At 33.9% G+C, this 20,651-nt stretch overlaps 1 long non-coding RNA gene across 1 annotated transcript in view; it reads left to right on the plus strand.

Moving 5' to 3' along the window:
- LOC112927577 (uncharacterized) overlaps nt 1-19,330 on the plus strand; it is a 525,080-nt gene extending 505,750 nt beyond the window's left edge. Inside the window, exon 7 of the long non-coding RNA XR_003236562.2 lies at nt 19,134-19,330. This is a non-coding gene — a long non-coding RNA (uncharacterized lncRNA). The remainder of the gene's footprint in view (nt 1-19,133) is intronic.
- The last annotated feature ends 1,321 nt before the right edge of the window (nt 19,331-20,651 follow it).

Genomic DNA, 20,651 nt, shown 5'->3' on the forward strand with positions numbered 1-20,651 from the left:
TCATGGGAGGGCATAAACTAATTCTAAGTTTTAACTGCTGTACCATTTTTGGATAAGAAGGACCAATGGCAAAATAGAGTCTTTATAAACATGGAAATACAACAAAAGTTCTGCAAACTAGTTAATCAATAATCATAGGCTTTGCCTGAAGGATGTAAGTCCTACATTTAAATTTATGCCTTGAAGTCAACTCAGGATTTTGGACTCATCCCCTGAACAAATTGTGAGAGGCAGAAGCTAAGCAATACTCAAGATGTACAAAAGAAGTCACTAAATATCCTTTTGCAAATGTAATCTTCTACAGTTTAGAAGTATCTTGATTTTGTATAGTATAAATGATGGATACTATTATTTTCTACTTACCCACTGCATCTCCTAATAAATAAGCCTCTGCTTTCAAACACCTGAATATAAGGAGTAACAAATATAGCTTACCCATGCCAATTAATTAAGGATATAAGAAATAAGCTTCTTCTCCTGCTGAAGATCTTTTTAAATGTGAGAAAGACAGACAGAGAGAGAGAGAGAGAGAGAGAGAGAGAGCACAAGTGGAGGGATGGGGCAGAGGGAGGAACCAGATGCTCCACTGAGCAGGGAGCCTGATGTGGGGCTTGATCTCAGGACCCTGGATCATAACTTGAGCTAAAGGTAGGAGCTTAACTAACTGAGTCACTCAGGTGCTCAGCTTTTGGTCTAAGAAATATACGCTTTTCCCATTTGCAGAGGCTGAGGTCTGGTGTCAACCCCTACCAAAAGCTACTGACGTATAATTAATACTGTAACACCTTTTGCCCTTCACCAATACTTAAGTTTCATTTCTAAGATTAGCACTAAAACTGGGAAAAAGTGACAGGAAGCCTTCCTAAGCATCTGATGACTTGTCCAAGATCTCTCAGTAATAGGTATACATACCAAAATATTTCTTTTTTTCTTCTACTTACTTTGGTGCAATTTAGAAAAAATAAACTTTTATTTGTGGAACTATGTGTAGGTCATTATGACTAATGAGTAGAGTATGTGTAAGTCAATGAGTGAAGGCAATATAATGGAGTAAATAGGGACCAAGTCTTTAAAGACATTGAGTGCCAAGCTAATAATTATTGTTTATCTTTAGGCTATAGGTTGAATGTCCACACATTTCAGTTTAACTAAAGCAGCTATTAGTCTATGGCGTAGTTACAGAATAACTTCAATACCACCCCCTTACTTTCAAAAATGTGTTTATTTGGACGATTCTAGAGTTATGGTGGCACTTGAATCTCTCCAAATCCTCATATAAAAAATAAGAATAACAATGTGTGACAAAATCTGCAATGAAGCTGGTGACAAACTATCCCTCTGAAGTACAGATTACAAACAGTTGTTCACAACCACTAATAATTACATAATCATGATATTAGAATCTCTGCAGGACCATATTCTTGATTATAGAATATCTGAATAAAGAGTCTACGAGTATTCAGTGAAAATCCTAGTGGATTTCCTAGAGTCAGAAGTTAAAACTGAAATGAGATATACTCATCCATAATGGGTGGCTATGCGGAAGATTTGAAAGACCAAAAACATACTCATCACTGGTTAAGTCCTAAATACTGACTTCTGGTTTCTGGTTCCCATGTAAGGAGCTTGGAAATTGCCACTCCTTCCTAACATGTAAAAAGCTGGACAGAATGAAAAATCAACTCTCTTTGGATCTATAAGAGAGGAGAAGTTACAGGGCAAGCTGTTGCCCCCAGGATTGGATAGGCTGGTGAATAGAAGAGTCACAGCTTACTGGACAGAGACTCACAAGCAGAAACTGCCCAGGGAGCCAATGCTAGTGTAGAAGAACCTGAACTATAATTGATGAATTGCTGTAGGTTCATTGTAGGCAAGTCTGATAGTTGAGATATGCAGATGAGTCCAGTTATGGGGAACCCCACAATATTGTGAGTTTGATTTCTAGGAGCTGGACCAAATTCCCACGGTAAATATCAGAGAAGAATCCCTTGCCTCTGGCAGGGTGAGGGAGGTTGGGGGAGGGAAGGGAAAAGGAACCATTTGAAAATATGCCAGAGCAATTTGTTCTTAATAAGGCCTGTCCACAGGACAAATGAGTTTTCCAGAGCCTAACTGCTGTGTTATTATCAGAGTCTAACTGATATAGGAGAAGGGAAATCTGCACCTCCAGCCATTCTAACCTTCCTGTCCACCCAGGAGTGGAGAGGAAAATGGAGAAATGGTTGTGAACACACAGACCAGAAGAAATGGGCTCAGTAGAAGACTGATACATAATTTTATGGAACTAAAGAATGTTTCCTCACCATGCAGCACATAGAGCTTACCAATACATTGCTAAAGGCCTGAGGTCATGTTCAAATTAGACAATCAAAAATTAAAAATTCTTAAAAAAGACAGAAATAAACACCTTATCTATAGAGTAACAAAGATAAAAATCACATCCAACTTTTCCTTAGAAACAATGCAAGCAAGAAGAACAAGGAGTGAAATAAAAGTGTTGGAGAAGAAAACTAAGCACCTGGATCACTGTATCCTGTGTGATGATGCTACAGAACTGAGTGATATGTACACACCCACAATACTGGTCCCAGGCATCATGTAAGAGAAGGATGGTGGATTAGACTTTGAAATGGGAAGTATTCACATAAAAGAATCCTCAGAGAACCCATGAGGCATCATAGTTTAGGGAAAATATCCTGGATTTTAGGTCTAGGTGTTCAAGGATCAAGTTCTGACCAGTTTGGACAAATGACTCCTCCATTAGTCTGAGTATCTTCATTTGTAAAATGAGGATAATACTTATAATACTATAAAATGAAATGTTGGATAAATCTTTGAGATAAAATGTAGAACAACAACAAAAAGTGGACATTAAAGGGTCCATTTTATGTGATTCTTGGTAAAACTTACTATGATAATAGGTATCATGGTAATGGTTACCTTTGAGAAAGAATGGTGGGTTTTGATTGGGAAGGGGCACTACATAAACTTGCAAGTTGGCTGGAAATATCCCATATTTATATCTGGCTAGTGATTACAAGGCTGAAAAAAATCATCAAGCTGAACCATTAAGACTATGCATTTTACTATGCAATGTAACCTATTGCTTAATAAACCACTCTGCTTCCCATATAAAAAAAAGAGTGAAATGGTGAAATGGAATATATAAAGCACTTGAACACAGCACTCGGTACATCATTGGAACTCAGTAAATATTGACTTTCTTTCTCTTATAGAAAGGAGAGATCAAACACCACAATTAATAATAATAGTAACAGACAAAAAGAGCTTCTGAATAGAAAAAAAATGATACCATAAATATAAGTCAGTGTATACATGTTGCCAAGTAAAAGTGGTAAGAGAACTGTAGACATTTGTGTTGGATAAAATACTTAAGATAATTTTTTGATAAAAATAATAAAAAAATTTAAACTCTTGAGTCTCTATTCCAAAGAAGGAATGGATTTATTTTATTTTTAAAGTGCCTAGAACTGGTGAAGGAAAAAAATTCTTAACAAATTCTCTCTTTAAGAGAGGTGTCAGGGCACCTGGGTAGCTCAGTGGTTGAACGTCTGCCTTTGGCTCAGGTGGTGATCCCAGAGTCCTGGGATCGAGTTCCACATCACGCTCCCCACAGGGAGCCTGTTTCTCCCTCTGCCTCTGTCTCTGCCTCTGTCTCTGTGTGTCTCTCATGAATAAATAAAATATATTTAAAGTATTTTTTAAAAAAGAAAGAGCTTTCCCAGTACTAGAGGTACCCAAGCCAAAGCTGGAGGACCATATTAGGGATATGATAAGAGGGTCCTGGCTCAAGTTGTTTAACCTTAAGTTTCTATGATTCTAAGAAATGAATGTAAAAGTCTCAGAAAGTTGCAGAATGTTCAATGTCATTGACATATCCAAGGAAGCATAACTGTACACTGACCCCCAAATTATATGGCCCAGATTTATGAATACTTAGAATTTTCTGGTCATGACTTTGGAAGTAGGAGAAATAAGTATGAAGGGAGCATCATATTATTGAATTTAGCTTAGTCAGATGGCAAAAGGATGAGAGGATAGTGAGAGAGGGGAGAAGAAGGCTTGTATTATCTCAGATGACAGTGGTTTATTATAAAGATTCCTGTAAAATGAGAAAGCACAAGAAAATGTTTGAAGGTGGAATAGTCAGTGCTCAGAGAAAAGAAACTTTATAACCTTTCATAATATGAGCTTCATAAGCTACTCAAAAATCCAATGAAAACTTTCTATGATTTTGCCTTAATTTTTTAAATTAAGTAAACCTACAATGTTTCCCTCAATAAAACTATTGTTTTAAAGATGTTAAGTAATCTCTAAACCCAATGTGGGGCTCGGACTCACAACGTTGAAATGAAGAGCTGCATGCTCTACTATCTGAGCCAACCAGGCATTACTCAATAAAGCTATTTATCCTAAAGAAAAAACAAACAAACAAACAAACAAAAAACACAAAAAACCCTCAGGTGCATTGAAGCAGAGATAACCATTATGTGAGTCAGGTAGGAATAGTAAATGTGAAAAATCCAAGGCCTCAGAACAATCCTTCAAATAATAATGAAGTAAACAAAATATGTATTTGCTATAAAAGCTGGGTAAAGATTTTTTTGTGGCTCTGACCACACTGTCCTATGAAGTAGACTAATAAAGCTATGTCTTTTCTATGACAGCCAGGTTCCTAATTAATAATATGTAAATCACCAGAGTTGGACCAAATATTCCTTTTGTGAAGCAAAATTCCTCCACTGCCTAAGTATCAGTATTATAACTACTACAGTTTAAGTAAACAAATGTTTGTCTTGAAAACTCTTTGATGGAATATGGTTAGGAGATGAGAATGTGTCAGCCCTTCTCTTTACATTTGGTGAAAGAAGAAAAGGTCTTTCATACTTACCTTACAGATTGAAGAAATAACTTGGACTTTACAAATAAATGCACAAGTCAAGAGACTCAACTTTGGTCTGATTTTATGGGCAACAGGAAACAAATCCTGGAGTACTTTGATCAATGATTTATGTTTCTTTTTATAAAGGGAGAAATTCTTCATTCAGCAGGCATAATGCAGTATTAAAATGCAAATATTCCTTAGAAGGAAACATAAGGACTTACTTTTCTTTCTTTTTCTTTCTTTTTTTTTTTTTTTAGGACTTACTTTTCTACTGAAGTTTAATGCAGAAACATATAGAGAGGTTTTTTTAGGTTATTTGGATAGATTCCAGCAGTATACCTAAATCTTTCTGCAATGTTCCCAGCGTGTCCTCACACAGACATTGCTTTAAATCACTAATATCAGATTCATTTTGGAAGGCAGGTTTTAGTATGGATTTGGGGGAAGGAAAAACCAAAAGGACACAAGACATCTGAAAGTGTTCACAGGGTGATGGGTGAGTTGAAGAACAAGAATAATATACAAAAGGGACAGTAGGATTTTCCCCTATCTCCCGATTTTACTCTCACTGTTGGCCCCAATTTAAGAAGTTTTAGGCCCAAATTTCAGTAGTAAGAAGCAATATTAACTCCTTTAATCTGCTAGGGTGTCATTTTGTAAAGTAAGACCAAATGGGATGTCCATTTCATTACTTCATTGAGGCAAATGTATCTGTTAAAATATGAGTTAAAGTGGTATAAGCTATTTGAACATCATGTTACATTTTAAAAACATGTCCATAAAAATCCTCCAAACACTAATAAAGTTATCATATGAAAGAAAATTTTATACACATAAAATCAAATTTGATTTAATCACATATAAGTTTATGCTGCTCTCAAACCAGTGCTTTAAATTTTTCTTAATTCCTGAAATACTTGTCATCACTCCTAGCTTTTACACGTGCCCTTCATATTTGAAGAACATTTATTCTAAATCTTTTCTTCAGATATTTCCAGGTGCTAGTGGGGCAATTGCTGCTTAATGCCAGGAATTTCAATTCCTACAACACAGTATTTAATGAAGAAAAAATAATGTATTAATGTTATTCAATGATTCTTGTTAGAATGGTTAGTTTGGGGATTCTTTAATAATTTCCATCATATTATATCTATAGAAAAATTTGACTAAGTTTTAAGGCTTAATCACAAGCCTCATAAAACAAATTTATTTTATTGTTCTTCATTGGATGGCTTGTAAGCTCAGACATGCCAAACAGTTTGGAATATGAGCAATAAATATGTATATGTGTTTGACTACTCAGAAAAAGAAACAATAATTCTCCAAATTACTTTAAAGTACCTTGGGGTATTATATTTCTATTTGAAAATACTTGAAAATATTGGAAACCATCATGTTTTAATGACTTTCTTAATTACATTATCAATCAATCTAGATATTATCAGATATTTTGAGTTAAACTATTATTTTGTCTATTAGATGAACACTAAAAGGTACTCTTTATTCAATCTGTTGTTAGGATGATAATGTTATATTTATTGCATATTAGTATAGAGTATATATAGGATATTTATGATGAATCAATTGTCAATATTTTCAATTCCTCTCAAAGTATTTTGACATCATATGACTATGACTCATATTTGGAACTTATGCAGAATTCTTTCCTTACTTTTTCTCTGCTCAAGCAATGGCTTTCTAATTTTCCAGTGTCCCTAATAATGGTCAGAAATTTATTTGACACCAATAATTGGTAACTGCATCAAACATATTAACACTAATTAGCCCTAAAAACCAGAAGTAAGTTATTTTAAATGATAAAGCCATCATTAATATCGATCACCATGCTAATTAGTCCTAGTAGTAGAAGTAGACAATTTGATCAACAGCAATTAGTTTTGGCCTTTTACCCACTATAATCATCTAGACTCATTTTAGCATAATGCTAAAATCAATGAGTTTCCTATAATTTAGATTATCATTTCTTTCATCACCAACAAGAATCCTGGCCTATGCATTTGTAGCAATCCAACCACGAATGACAGATCTTATAATAATCTACTGTTAATTTGGGAATGGAGCAACAGAAGGGTGAAGGTCTTATAATAATGTGATTGAATTAATTTGATGCCTTCAAGAGTTCTGCTAGGTCTAAGCCCCTTCTAGGTAATCAGCTGTCACAGTATACAATGACTATAATCATTAAAATCTTAATGTAATTGTGGCTCTATCCCAAATCAACTGTTGTCTAAATGCAACATACTATGTTCATAAACTGAAGGAGGTTATAATTTTCCTCTTTCCTTAGTAGACAATGAACATAAATTCATATAAAATTATTTTGATACTATTCTGTATCAAAGATTTCATGCATAATAGACATGTATATATTAAGCATTTACATCAGTGGAATAAGGCAATTTTGTTTTCACCTGCTTAGACTCTGATTATTTCTGTCTGGAAAGTCTTTTCCACTCTGTCAACCTGGAAAATATCTACTTATCTGTCAAGAATCAGCTCACCTAGCATATTTTATGGGTCATGATCTTGAAGGAAGAGTTTTGGGACCAGGAAGTGTTCCAAATAATATAAGGTATTAAATGATTGTTGAAAATCTAGTTCTGCTTTTAAAAGGATCACATCACATGGCCTGAGTTTGTGTGAGCTTCAGCAAATTATATTTTTGATCCTCAGTATTGTCAACCTAAAGCGTCAATAAAATAGCACCCATTTCAGAGACTTGTTTTGGAGACTATTTAAGAATATATGTAAATCATTTAAAAGAAGGACTATTATATAATGAGTGTTCAATAACTGTTAGATATTAATATAATCATAAAATTAATGCATAAGTATATTTAAGGGGAAATATTAAGTATACAAAAGGAAAAGTACAAAAGAATTGCAATGAAGATTCAGACATAAGAAAAGACTATAATAATCAGTAATCAGTAATTAAAGTTTCTATCTCGTAAAACATAATCGGAGCTACCAAATTAGCATTAGTTAAGATTAAAATATTGTATTACCACCTTGAATAAATTTCTCAAAGTGTTTTCTTCAGGTCCTTTATTGAAGCATGGTTTGGTGGGCCAACTCAGTGTTTGGTGAGCAACATTTGCTATTATTATATCTTTAACATGTAAAAATAACTTTTCACATTCATCATTGCAATAAAGCACTATATTCTAGCACCATTTTCATATCTCATGGCAGCTGATTAAAATGTTTTGCTATTTTGTTATTCATGAATTTTTGTACATATTACTGGTCAATTGTGGCATAGACTATCATAACAAACAATTTAATCATCAAACTGTGTATAGATGCACCCAAGGTCAGACATTTTCTTCAGGCTACTTATATTGACTCACCAGGGCTCAAAGTTTATACCCATTTATTCTAAAGGGTTACTCTGTAAAGAAAAAGAAAATTTGCAATATTTTGCAAATCTAATTTACATTCACCTTTTGAAAGTTAAATTGTTATTACTTTTCCCATATTTTCTGTTATTTCAAATATCAGGTGGGGAGAAAACTTTTAAATAAGGTAGATCCAAACTTGAGAGTGCTCTACCATAGCTCAGTGCAATGTATGCTTCAATCCCTGAATGTTTTCTCTTCTGTCCCTCATATTGAGCTATGCATTCATTTAAATCTCTCTTCAGACTTTACTGAATTAAAGTATTTAAATAGGCCTGATGTAAGTGCTAAATGAGAAAAGTACTATAAAGCTAAGGAGCCCGATCAAATGAGTTTGAAAAATAAAGACAGATGGCAACTATTAGAGAGTCTTCTGCACTCATTTGAACCACAATGCTTACTCTTAAATTTTGTTTTATAACTGGCTCATTTGCAGATGTACATATGCTTTAGGCAGTAAATGTTACATGCTAAATATGCTGTGTAAACTTGGAGCCTGGATTCCTGCTTTTCTAGGTCTTTTCAGTGAAAAAAAAAGAGTGCATGTGTGTGCATGCATGCACACAGAGTTGAGATTAAGCAGATAAATATTTGGGACAATAAATTTTATTTAATGTCTATATTTGATCTGTCTACTTTTTACCATACTGAGAATGATCATTTTCTAGGTTAAAAGTATAATAGCATTAAAGTTTCCCATGATTATTCCCATGATCATTTGCTTTATCTTGTGTAATGGGTTAAATCGTATCTCCCAAAAGATTTTAAAGTAGATTTCCAATAATTGTGAATGTGACTTTATTTGGAAATAGATCTTTGCAGATGATGAAGTTAAGATGAGGTCATTGGTTAGGCTTTCATCTAATATGACTGTGTACTTTAAAAAAATTTAGACACATAGACTCATAAAGAAAGAAGATGATGTGAAGGTATAGACAAAAAAATCTCATCTGCAAGTTAGTGAATGCCTGAGGGTAGCAGAAACAAAGACAGAGAGGCACGGAATAGAATGAATCTCTTTCACAGCAATCAAAAGAAACCTACCCTGCTAATACTTTGGTTTTAGACTTTAGTCTCCAGAAATGTGACATTTTTTTTTGTTTGTTTTGTTTTGTTTAAGCCACCCAGTTGGTGGTGCTCTGGTATAGCAGCCCTTATTTTCATTCAGTTTTAGTTTTTTATAAGTAAGTATATATTTGATATTTATAATCTATTATTAGATCTATGCCTCTCTGTCACTTTGTTGTCTCAAGGTTACTTGTAGATTCCTTTGGAAGAGATCACTGAGAAAATAGTCGTTATCTCATGTTGATAATTCTTTGATCCTTTTTTTTTTTAAATTTTTATTTATTTTATTACAGTCACAGAGAGAGAGAGAGAGAGGCAGAGACATAGGCAGAGGGAGAGAAGCAGGCTCCATGCACCGGGAGCCTGACGTGGGATTCGATCCCGGGTCTCCAGGATCGCGCCCTGGGCCAAAGGCAGGCACCAAACCGCTGCGCCACCCAGGGATCCCTCTTTGATCCTTTTTTACTTAAAATAGGTTTTGCTGGTTATAACAATCCTTGGTTCATCCCCCCCTCCCCTTGACCATCTTAAATGCATTAATTCCATCTATTTTTGGCATAAAATGTTGCTGCTGAGAAGTCTGAATGTTATTTACTTTTTCTTTCTTATGAATAACTTCCTCTTTTTGCCTAGATGTCCAAAGGATTTTTTTCCCTCCAACTTTGAACTCCCCTTGTTTCTTGCTCTAGGGAATCTTCTCATCCTTCTATTATGCATATGTTGGATCTTCTTAACCTGTCTTCAGTTATTTTCTATTTTTTTCTTATCCTTGCCTATTTGTCAAAAATAATGTAAAAACCCTACACAGTTGACCCTATATGCATGAGTCTATTTCATATTTATCTGCTCTCATATCTTTGAGCCAATATAAGCTGTCTTGATTATTGTTCCTTAATAGCTAGTTTAGAAATAGGCATGGTAAATTGGTTGTCCTGTTCTCCTTTGTCAGAAGTGTATTAGCTATCCTAGTTGTCTTATTTTTCCATAAGAATTTCAGAATAAGGTCATCAATAATTTGATCTGTTGGGATATTTACTGGAATTGTGTTGAATTGATAGGACAATATGGAGTTGAATGACATTTTAACAATTTTAAATATTTCATTCCTTGAACACAATCACTCTATTTACTTATGACTTTAATTTATCTCAGCACAATTATGTAACTTTAAGTTTGTAAATAATTTGCTAGCTTTATTCTTAATTCTTTTTTTTTAAATTAATTTTTATTGGTGTTCAATTTACCAACATACAGAAAAACACCCAGTGCTCATCCCGTCAAGTGTCCGCCTCAGTGCCCGTCACCCATTCCCCTCCAACACCCGCCCTCCTCCCCTTCCACCACCCCTAGTTCGTTTCCCCGAGTTAGGAGTCTTTATGTTCTGTCTCCCTTCCTGATATTTCCCAACATTTCTTTTCCCTTCCTTTATATTCCCTTTCACTATTATTTATATTCCCCAAATGAATGAGAACATACACTGTTTGTCCTTCTCCGATTGACTTACTTCACTCAGCATAATACCCTCCAGTTCCATCCACGTTGAAGCAAATGGTGGGTATTTGTCGTTTCTAATGGCTGAGTAATATTCCATTGTATACATAAACCACATCTTCTTTATCCATTCATCTTTCGATGGACACCGAGGCTCCTTCCACAGTTTGGCTATTGTGGCCATTGCTGCTAGAAACATCGGGGTGCAGGTGTCCCGACGTTTCATTGCATCTGTTTATTCTTAATTCTTGGGGATTATTCCCTTTCTATTTTCTGAAAGAATTCATATAGAATTGATATTATTTCTTATGAGTTTGTTAGAAATAATTAGTAAAGTCAGAAGACTATTAATATTATAGAAAGGCTTTTAGCTACATATGCAATATCTCCACTTGTAGTGTTATTCAATTTTTCTGTTATCTGGGCTAAATGTTGGGAGTTTATGTCTTTTAAGGAATTTGTTTGCTTTGTCTAAATTGTGGAGTTTGTGACATATGTTATTTTCAATAATTTCTCATTAACTTTTTGAAATCTACAGTATGGTAACAGTGTACCTACTTTTATTCCTGACACTCTCATATGTTTGTCTTTTATTTTTCTTCAGTATGCCTAGAGGTCTATCAATTTTATCAATCTATTCTAAAAACCATATTTATCTTTAGTGAGTCTTTATTCTTTTTCTGATTATACTTCACTGACTTATTCTTTTATGCTTATTATTTCTTTCATTTTGATTAATTTGATTTTAATTTTTTTTCATTTTCTATTTCTTAAAATAAGTGCTTAGGTCATTTATTTGAAACTTTGTTCCTTTCTAAAGTAAATGCTAGAAAGTTTCTTGAAAGAGGGTACCTGGGTGGCTCAGTCCATTACACATCTGCCTCTGGCTCAGTCATAATCCCAGGGTCCTGGGTTGAGGTCCCATGTCAGGCCCTCTGCTCAGCAAGGAGCCTGCTTCTCCCTCTCTCTCTCTCTCTGCCTGCTACTTCCCCTGCATGTGCTCTGTCTCTCTGTCAAATATATAAATAAGAATCTTTAAAAAAGGAGAAAGTTTCTTGAAAGATATACTTTAGCAATATTCTACGTATTTTGATGTTTTTTCATTTAACTAAAAGTAATTTTACTCTCCTTGTCATTTTTCTATCCACGTTATTTATAAGTATGTAGTTTAAGTTCCAAGATATGTTAATATTCTTGGTTTTTTGCCAGTTTTTATTCCTAATTTAATTTTTTAGTATCCAAAGAACATAATCTATATAATTTCAAATCTTTAAAATTTATTCAGAATTATATTATGGCCTCTCTTATAGGCTGTCTTGATGAATGCTCCATGTATTTTTGAGAACAGTGCTATTATGCCACTGTTTTTGAATGGAATATTCTGTGAAGGTCATTAAGATCGATTTAAGTTGGTGTTTTTTTTTTTTCAGATTTTTAGAATGCTTATTTTATTTCTGCTTTTTCCATAAATTACCAAGTAAGAAGTTTCAAATTTTCCAGCAATCTGATTGCAATTCTATTTTCCCATTTGGTTTTACCAGTAATGCATTATGTATTTTAAAGCTCTAATTATCTATTAGATGCATGCACATTTAGTTTATTATGTCTTCTTGATGAATTTACTGCTTTATTCTTATATCTTTAGCCCTGGTAATACTATTTGTCCTGAAATCTACTTTGTCTTATTTAATAGAGACACTGTAGAATTCTTTTGATTCTTGTTTTCATGGTATATAGTTTATTTTTTCTATGTCATAACTTATAACCAATATTTATTCTGTTATATAAAGTTGGTTTCTTATAGAAAGCATATAATTGAACCTTAAGGTTCACTATTGGTGTTGTAATTCTATGCGTGTGGACAAATCATAATGATATCTGTTTACTCGTATGTATCGCACAGAGTATTTTCACTGTCCTGAACATTTGTCCTGAATACACTTTGCTGTATTCATCCTTCTACCCAGACCCTGGCCATGCCAACCACTGGTCTTTTTACTGCCTTTATAGTTTTGTCTTTTCCAAAATGTCATATAACTGGAGTCATGCAGTATGGAGGTTTGTTTTGTTTTGTTTTTCACATTGGCTTCTTTCACATAGTAATACACATTTCAGGTTTTTCCATGTTCTTGGCTCATTCTTTTTAGCACTGAATAATATTCCATTTTCTGAATATACCACAGTTTATTTATCCACTCACCTACTGAAGGACATCTTAGTTGTTTCCAAATTTTGACAATTATCAACAAAGCTGCTATAAACATCTCTTTGCAAGTTTTTGTGTGAACATATTTTCAAATCCTTTGGGTAAATACTGAGTGTGATTGCTACATCGTGTGGTAAGAATATGTTTAGTTTTATAAGAAACTGCCAAATGATCTTCCAAAGTGGCTGTACCATTTTGCATTCCCACAAGCATGAATGACAGATCTTGTTGCTCCACATTCTCATCAGCATTTGTTGTTGTCAGTTTTCTGTACTTTGACCATTCTCATTGGTGTGTAGTGGTATTTCACTCTTGTATTAATTTGCATTTCCTTGATGATGAATGATGTGGACCATCTTTTCAGATACTCATTTACCATCTGTATATATTTTTTGATGAGATGTCCATTAAGGTCTTTGGCTTACTTTTTTAATTGAATTATTTATTTTCCTCTTGATTTTGGATTACAACCCTTTATCAGTTTTGTCTTTTGCAAATATTTTCTCACAGTCAATGGTTTGTCTTCTCAGTCTCTTGACATTGATTTAAAGAACAGAAGATCTTAATTTTGATGATGTTCAGTGTATCAGTTATTTTTTTCATGAATCAAATCTTTGGTGTTATATATAAAGGTCATCACCATAGCCAAGGACATTTAGGTTTTCTCACATGTTATCTTCTAGGAGTTTTATAGTTCTGCATTTTACATTTTAGTAAAAATTGGAAATAATTGGAAATAATTGACACCTTGAAAATATTAACTTTAACTATCTTTGAACATATTATATATCTCCATTTTTCTTTTTTAATTTCATTTTTTCTTCTCTTTCTCATATGCTCATTATGTTTGTTAAGTTTGTCCCATTGTCCTTGGATATTCTTTTCCTTTTTAGATTTTTGTTCCCTTCATTTTCTGTTTTCTGAGGATTCTATTGATGCATCCTCTAGCTCAGAGACTCTTTCCTCATCCATGTCCAATATGATAATAAGCCATAAAAGGCACTGTTATTTCTATTACAGTATTGTTGATCAGCATATTTTTATTCTTTCTCAGAATTTCTCTCTCTTACCCTTCTGTTCTTGCATGTGGTCTATTTTTATCTATTAGAGACATTAGGATATTAATTCTAGTTTTTTTTCCCCTTACATTCTGATACCAGCATCCCTGCCATGTCTGGTTCTGATGCTTGCTCTTTCTCCTCAGATTGTATTTTTTGACCATTGGAATGCCTTGTAATTTTTTTTTTCATAGCCAGACATAATTTACCGGGTGAAAGGAGTTGTTATCAATAGGCCTTTAGTAATGTGGTATTGAAGTATGGTGGGTAGAGGAAGTATTCTGTAGACCTATGATTAGGTTTCCATCTTTCAGTGAGCTTATTCTTCTGGAGTGTGTTTCTCTGTTTTTCCTTACTCTTTAGGTGAGACAGAATGGCTTTAGTGGTCTGAAGATGGGGATTTCTATCCCCCCTGGGTTAATTAGGCTCAAATCAGACTCAAGGACATTAGGTTCCAGTTACTTAGTTTCTACTGAGAGCAGGCCTTGTTAAGAACAGAGTGCTCTGAAATATTTAAAAATGGTTGCTTTTCTCTTCTTGCTGGAATCATGGTGGCGGCATGGGGGGCGAGGGGTTCTCCTGTATATACTGTAGGAACCTGGTCAAGCTCCTGGAGGTCAATCTCACAATATTGTGGAGACTTCCCCCAGGTGGTTTTAACTCTCAGAATTGTATACTCTGAGACTCCAGCAATTCATTAGTTATATTTATGGTTTTTCTACCCCAAGATTGCTTCCCACAGTGGATTCCAGTAGTGAGTCTCAGCTCACTACAACTTTCTTTACTTTCCTGTCTCTCCAAGCTTAGAGCACTGGTTTGCTCTGTGTCCTCTCTCTATAAATCTAAAAAGAGTTGCTAATTTTTCAGTATGTTTGCTTTCTTACTCATTGTTAAAACAGACTGGCAACTTCCAAGCTCATTGCATGTAGAACTAGAAACTAGAAATCAGCCATTATTTTTTAGAATATATTTTCTTCGTTCAACAATATGTGTCTTTTTCAGATTACAGTGCTACATAAGTTATTTCATTTAATGTTGCCCTAAAGGTCACTGAGGTTCTGTTCTCTTTGTTTCTATTTTTTTCTTCTCTTTAGATTGAATAATTTTATTTATTTGTCTTCAAGTTTATTGAACATTTCTTCTGTTGTCGCTAATCTTCTATGAATCTCATCCAGTGAGTTTTCCATTTTAGATATTATCCTATTAATACCAGAAACAGACTTGTAATTTAAAAAAAAAATCTTCAGGTTTTTGGTGAAATTCTCAATGTGTTTACTGGTCTTGAGACCTTTTTCTTTACATTTTAAACTTTAAAAAATAATAGCTTCTTTAAATCCTTGTCTACCTGAATTATCTTAATTTGTGTATGTGTGTTGATTGCTTTTTCTCTTATTGTGGTATTTGGTTTTCTCTATCTTTTCTGATATTTTATTGTATGGTGGATGCAGATGATACATTGTAGAGAATTTTATCTTTCCCTGAAAATAGTGACTTTTGTTTTGACAGGTACTTAAGTTATTGGCTCATTACCATGAACTTGTAGAGACTTTTTAAAAAACAATTTGCAAGATAAATTAAGTTTTACCCATAATCTTTAAGTAAATCCTTAGTCCTTTAATAGAGTATCTACTCTTAAGAGAGGACACTTTTAAAAAAAAGATTTATTTATTTGAGAGAGACAGAGATAGAACACAAACAGGTTGGGGGAAAGGAGAGAAGAGCAGAGGAGGAGACAGAGAAGCAGACTATCTGCTGAGCAGGGAGCCTAATGTGGGGCTTGATTCCAGGATCCTGGGATCCTGACTTAAGCAAAAGGCAGATGCTTAACCAACTGAGCCATCTAGGTGCCCCGAGTTGACACTTTTTGAATATCAGTTGAAGCCCTAGGATTTTTTTTTTCCAAGCCACTCCAAGTTGGCAATATTCAAGTTCCAAACAAACTCCTCCCTGATGATCAACTGAAATCTTGTCTAGCTTCTGCTGTGGTCCTTGGATTTTTCTCTCTAGACACAATTCAGGAATCTTCCAATATTTGAGGGAAGTCCTGTAGCTCTATCCTTCCTGGTATTTCATCCCTCAACTTCCAGCTCCTCTTGTGGCCCTGAACTCTATACTTTGACCACTTACATCACTAAAACTATAAACTCCTGTTTGAGTTCGAAGAACTCTTTGCTATGTGATCTGAAGAGAACTATCAGGAGAAAAACCAAATTAACATAGCTCTCACCCTATGCATTTACTCTTCAGCAAGCTTGAATTGCCTATAGAATTGACCTTTAAACAACACAAGCTTGAAATGCACAGATATATTTACTTGTGAATTTTCTTTGATAAATACAGTATTGTATTATAAATGTATTTTTCATTCCTTGTGATTTTGTTAATAACATTTTATTTTCTATAGCTTACTTTATTATAAGAATATAGTATGAATATATATTATAAGAATATAGTATGAATATATATATATAACATATGAATGTATATAACATAGGAAATATGTGTTAATAGACTATTATCTATAAGGCTTCCAATCAACAGTAGGCTATTAGTAGTTAGATTTTGGAGTAGTCAAAAGTTATATGTGGATTTTTAGCTGTGTGGGGAGTTGGTATCCCAACTTGCATATTGTTCGAGGGTCAACTGTACTATCTCCACACTTTTGTTCAATTCCTAGGGCCTTTAAAGAGTTGTTTACGTTTTATTATTTTTTTCCAGACTTTCTAATTGCTTTTTGTTAGTATATTAGTCCAATATTAGTTACACTAAATTTAGAGCCAGAGCCTCAAAACATGGAATTTTAATATTCATGGCTAAGCAATAGCCAAAGTCTGAGCTTACTGATGTTTGCATTCCCTGCAGTGTCTGATGTTGCTCTATTGTGCCAAAGGCATCAATGAATGTTGGCTGAGTGATAGTTAATTAAGTCTGAGTGACTGAATAATATTGGAGACAGTGACATCACTAAAAACATTGATATTATTATAAATTCATGATCACTAGCTTCACCAGTTCCAGAATATTACCAGAAAATTCCACTATATTTCTGTTTTCCACTTGATCTCTCATTTTCATACTAGTTCACTCTTTTCGTGCTCCTTAGATTTCTGGCAACCTCTTTTAATTAAGCTCACTGTCTGCATTAGACACTAGTAGCATATGACTTTACTTCTTACTGTAGAGTGAATAATAAAACCATCTGAAAAAATTCTTTCAACATTTTTCTGTAAAACCTCAACTTACCTATATCTGAATCTAGTGAACTCAGTGATTGAAATAGTGACAGACATAAATAAGCACTCAACAAGAGCAATAATAATCATCACCGTCATTATCTAATTATCATTTTATACTTACCAGTGTTTTTATTATTGTATTATTGTTTCATATCTTGTTAATAAGAATTTGTTTCCAATTCCTTCACTTGTCCTTCCATCCATATTCTCTCTTGAGTTGTCAGAAATTTTATGTTATTGTTCAACCCTTCTTTCCCCTTTTCATCTGGATCATTAAATAAAATCTTATGCTTAAGATTAGTCATTCAATCAATTGGTCTATGAATTAGTCATATCTTTAAACATGATTCATTCTTTCAAAAAACTCTTTTTTCCTTTCTGTACATCTCTTGAAATTTCACCTTATCTTTTCTCTCTTCTCTGCTTTCAATGAAATTTCCTCGTGAGTTATCTGCACTTGAAGTCCCTATTTTCTCATAACCGATTACCTCCATAACCCAACCTACTAAACTGTTTAAATCAAGAAAGCTCTCTCTGTGCAGGCACATGACTTAAGCCACATTCAATAGCTCTTAAATAGTTCTCACTTGATCTCATAGCAAAATTTGACATAGTTGATCACTCTACCTTCTGAAAACTTAGTTTTCCCTTGGCTACTAAGGCATCAGTCACCTCTGTTCCTTCATATATATCTATGAATTATTTTTTACTTATTTTTCTTTCATATTCCTCCTCCTCTGACCTATCACCACGTATTAAATTCCTAAAGGTCCTCTCTTCTTACTTTTCAACCTGTTGCTTGGACAATCTTATCCACATATCATTCTTTCATAATGACTCGCCAACAACATCCATGCACTGCTTTTACAGACAAATATAAATCGATAAATTTGTGTATCTCCAACTCAGGCTTCAATGCTAAGTTCCTGATAAGGTTACCCAACAGGATATTCAACTTTCCAATTAGGTATCTCAAGGGAAACTCAAATTTGGCATGTCCAAAACTGATCTTTAACTTCCCAGAAACAATTTTCTAGTCACTTCTGATTGCTTTTTCATTCTTAATATCCAAAATAATCCATCATTATCTTCTCTTAAGTGTACATGCTAAATACTTCTCAACTCAATCACCATCACTACCATCATTGTGATGAATGCTACATCATCTTTCATAGTAACTATTGATATAGACCATTTTACTGAATTCTTAAATTTCTTACCCCCATATATCATATATACTGCAGCCAGGTGATATGATGAAAATGCACATATGAGTAAAACATCTACTTGCTAAAAAACATTTAGTACCTTCCCATCACTTTTAAGATTAAGACTATCTAGGACTTGCAAGACTCCAGATAGGCTGGTCCCTGAATACATTTCTTGTCTTATCAAAGATCTTGCAAGTACACTGACTTTTTCTGTTTCTCACATGCACTATTTTCTTTCTCATTACTTTATATATATGCTCACTGTCAAAACTTACCTTATTCCCATCTTGATCTATTATAAAACATTTAAATATGTAAAGGCTAGATAGATTGTGTCAGACTAAGCTTGGAATGCCAGTATGTAGCCTCAATTTTTGTAAACAAAAGTGTTGTTGCATTATGTATTATATGTAATTCACTCAATTTATCTTCCAGTTTTCAACTTGATTCACTTTTTCAGGGAACTCATATAATTGACCCTGTCTATTGTAGATTGATGGTTCTCTTCTTTGTTCTTTTTTCTGCTTCTTTAAAGATTTTATTTGAGAGAGAGGGCACACATGCACACACACGTGTGCGTACGAATGAGTAGGCAAAGAAACAGAGAAGAAGGAGGAGGGGAAAGAATCTCAAGCAGGATCCACTCCCAGTACAGAGCCATCCCATGACCCCCTGAGATCATGACCTGACCTGAAACCAAGAGTCGGAGTCCCAACTGCTTGAGCCACACAGGTACCCGGATTGGTTCTTCTTTATGCATTTTTCTAAAGAAACCTTACTTTTCATTTTACAATTTTATATATAATCATGATTATTTGATTAATGATTCCTAGTAGGTCAAAGACTGTTAGAACACAAACCACATTGGTTTCCTGAAAAGTTTTATCTTAAGAGCCTAGCACAGTCCCTGTTAAAATAATGCTCAATAAATATTTTTCAAGTGAATAATTCAGTAAACAAAAGGATAAAACTTAATGAGACGTAGTCCTAGTATAGGATTAAGGAGAAATATGAGAGGGATTAAGTGAAAGAGAAAAAAAGAAGCTGATAATTGAATATCATAACTTTAACCAATATTGAAATCTGCCTCAGTTCAATGAGTTAAAAATTAGATCTATAGTTGGCATTTGTTCTGTAGGTTGAATTTTTTTCTTCATCTATTTTTTAACTACAAAAAAATCAATTTAATAAAGTTCAATTTAATTAAACATTAGATGAATTGAGATTCAACCTGATAAAATTCAGTTGCTCATTCATTTATTAAGTGATCCTATAAATATTTATTAATTACTATTCTCCAGCCATTATACTAAGAATGTGTGATAAGTGTAAATAAATCATGGGCCCTGGCTTGATGTTGTTGAGTATCAGAAAAAGATGGATATGGACAGACAGCTGAAGTATGTAAATGGCCATATTGATTCAAAAGGAACAGAAAAGAATGTATATCTCAGAAGACAATAATGACTTCAGAATTCAGTCTGATTGGGATTCTTGATGTCTAAAAGGGAAATGAGGGAACAATACTGGCAACAATTAATTGCTTGATTTGACCTGGCAGGAAAAACTGTGACATCCTGGTAGAACTAGAGTAGTGAAATGAGTTTGAAGCTCCAATTTAGCATTTAATACAAGAAGGTTAATGCTGTATGTTTAAAAATAGATGTCAAAGCCAGTGAATTTGGTATTGTGGAAAATGTGAATGAGCAGTAGGCAATGCTTGGTAGCTCACTTGGCTGATCAGGGCCTTATTTCCATACCTATTCCTGGGTTTCATAAATGATGACTGTTAAAGTCTTGCAGAACTAGAATATGATATGATTCTAAGGCAACTGTATCATATCAACTGTCTATCCCTATAAACTATATAATTTCAGATCTGTACATGGTTTTGTATAGTAGCCAATCTACTTATGTTACATATGAAGAACAGGAAGCTTATCTGGCAAATCCAAGAATTCATAATTAGGTAATTCTAAAACTGAGACAAGAATCCAATTCTATTTCTTATTTCACTTGTTATTTTAAAGACAACACTTGATTTATGTGAGCA

This window comes from Vulpes vulpes, chromosome 12 (genome assembly GCF_048418805.1).
Source record: "Vulpes vulpes isolate BD-2025 chromosome 12, VulVul3, whole genome shotgun sequence".
In the NCBI taxonomy this organism is placed as follows: domain Eukaryota; kingdom Metazoa; phylum Chordata; class Mammalia; order Carnivora; family Canidae; genus Vulpes; species Vulpes vulpes.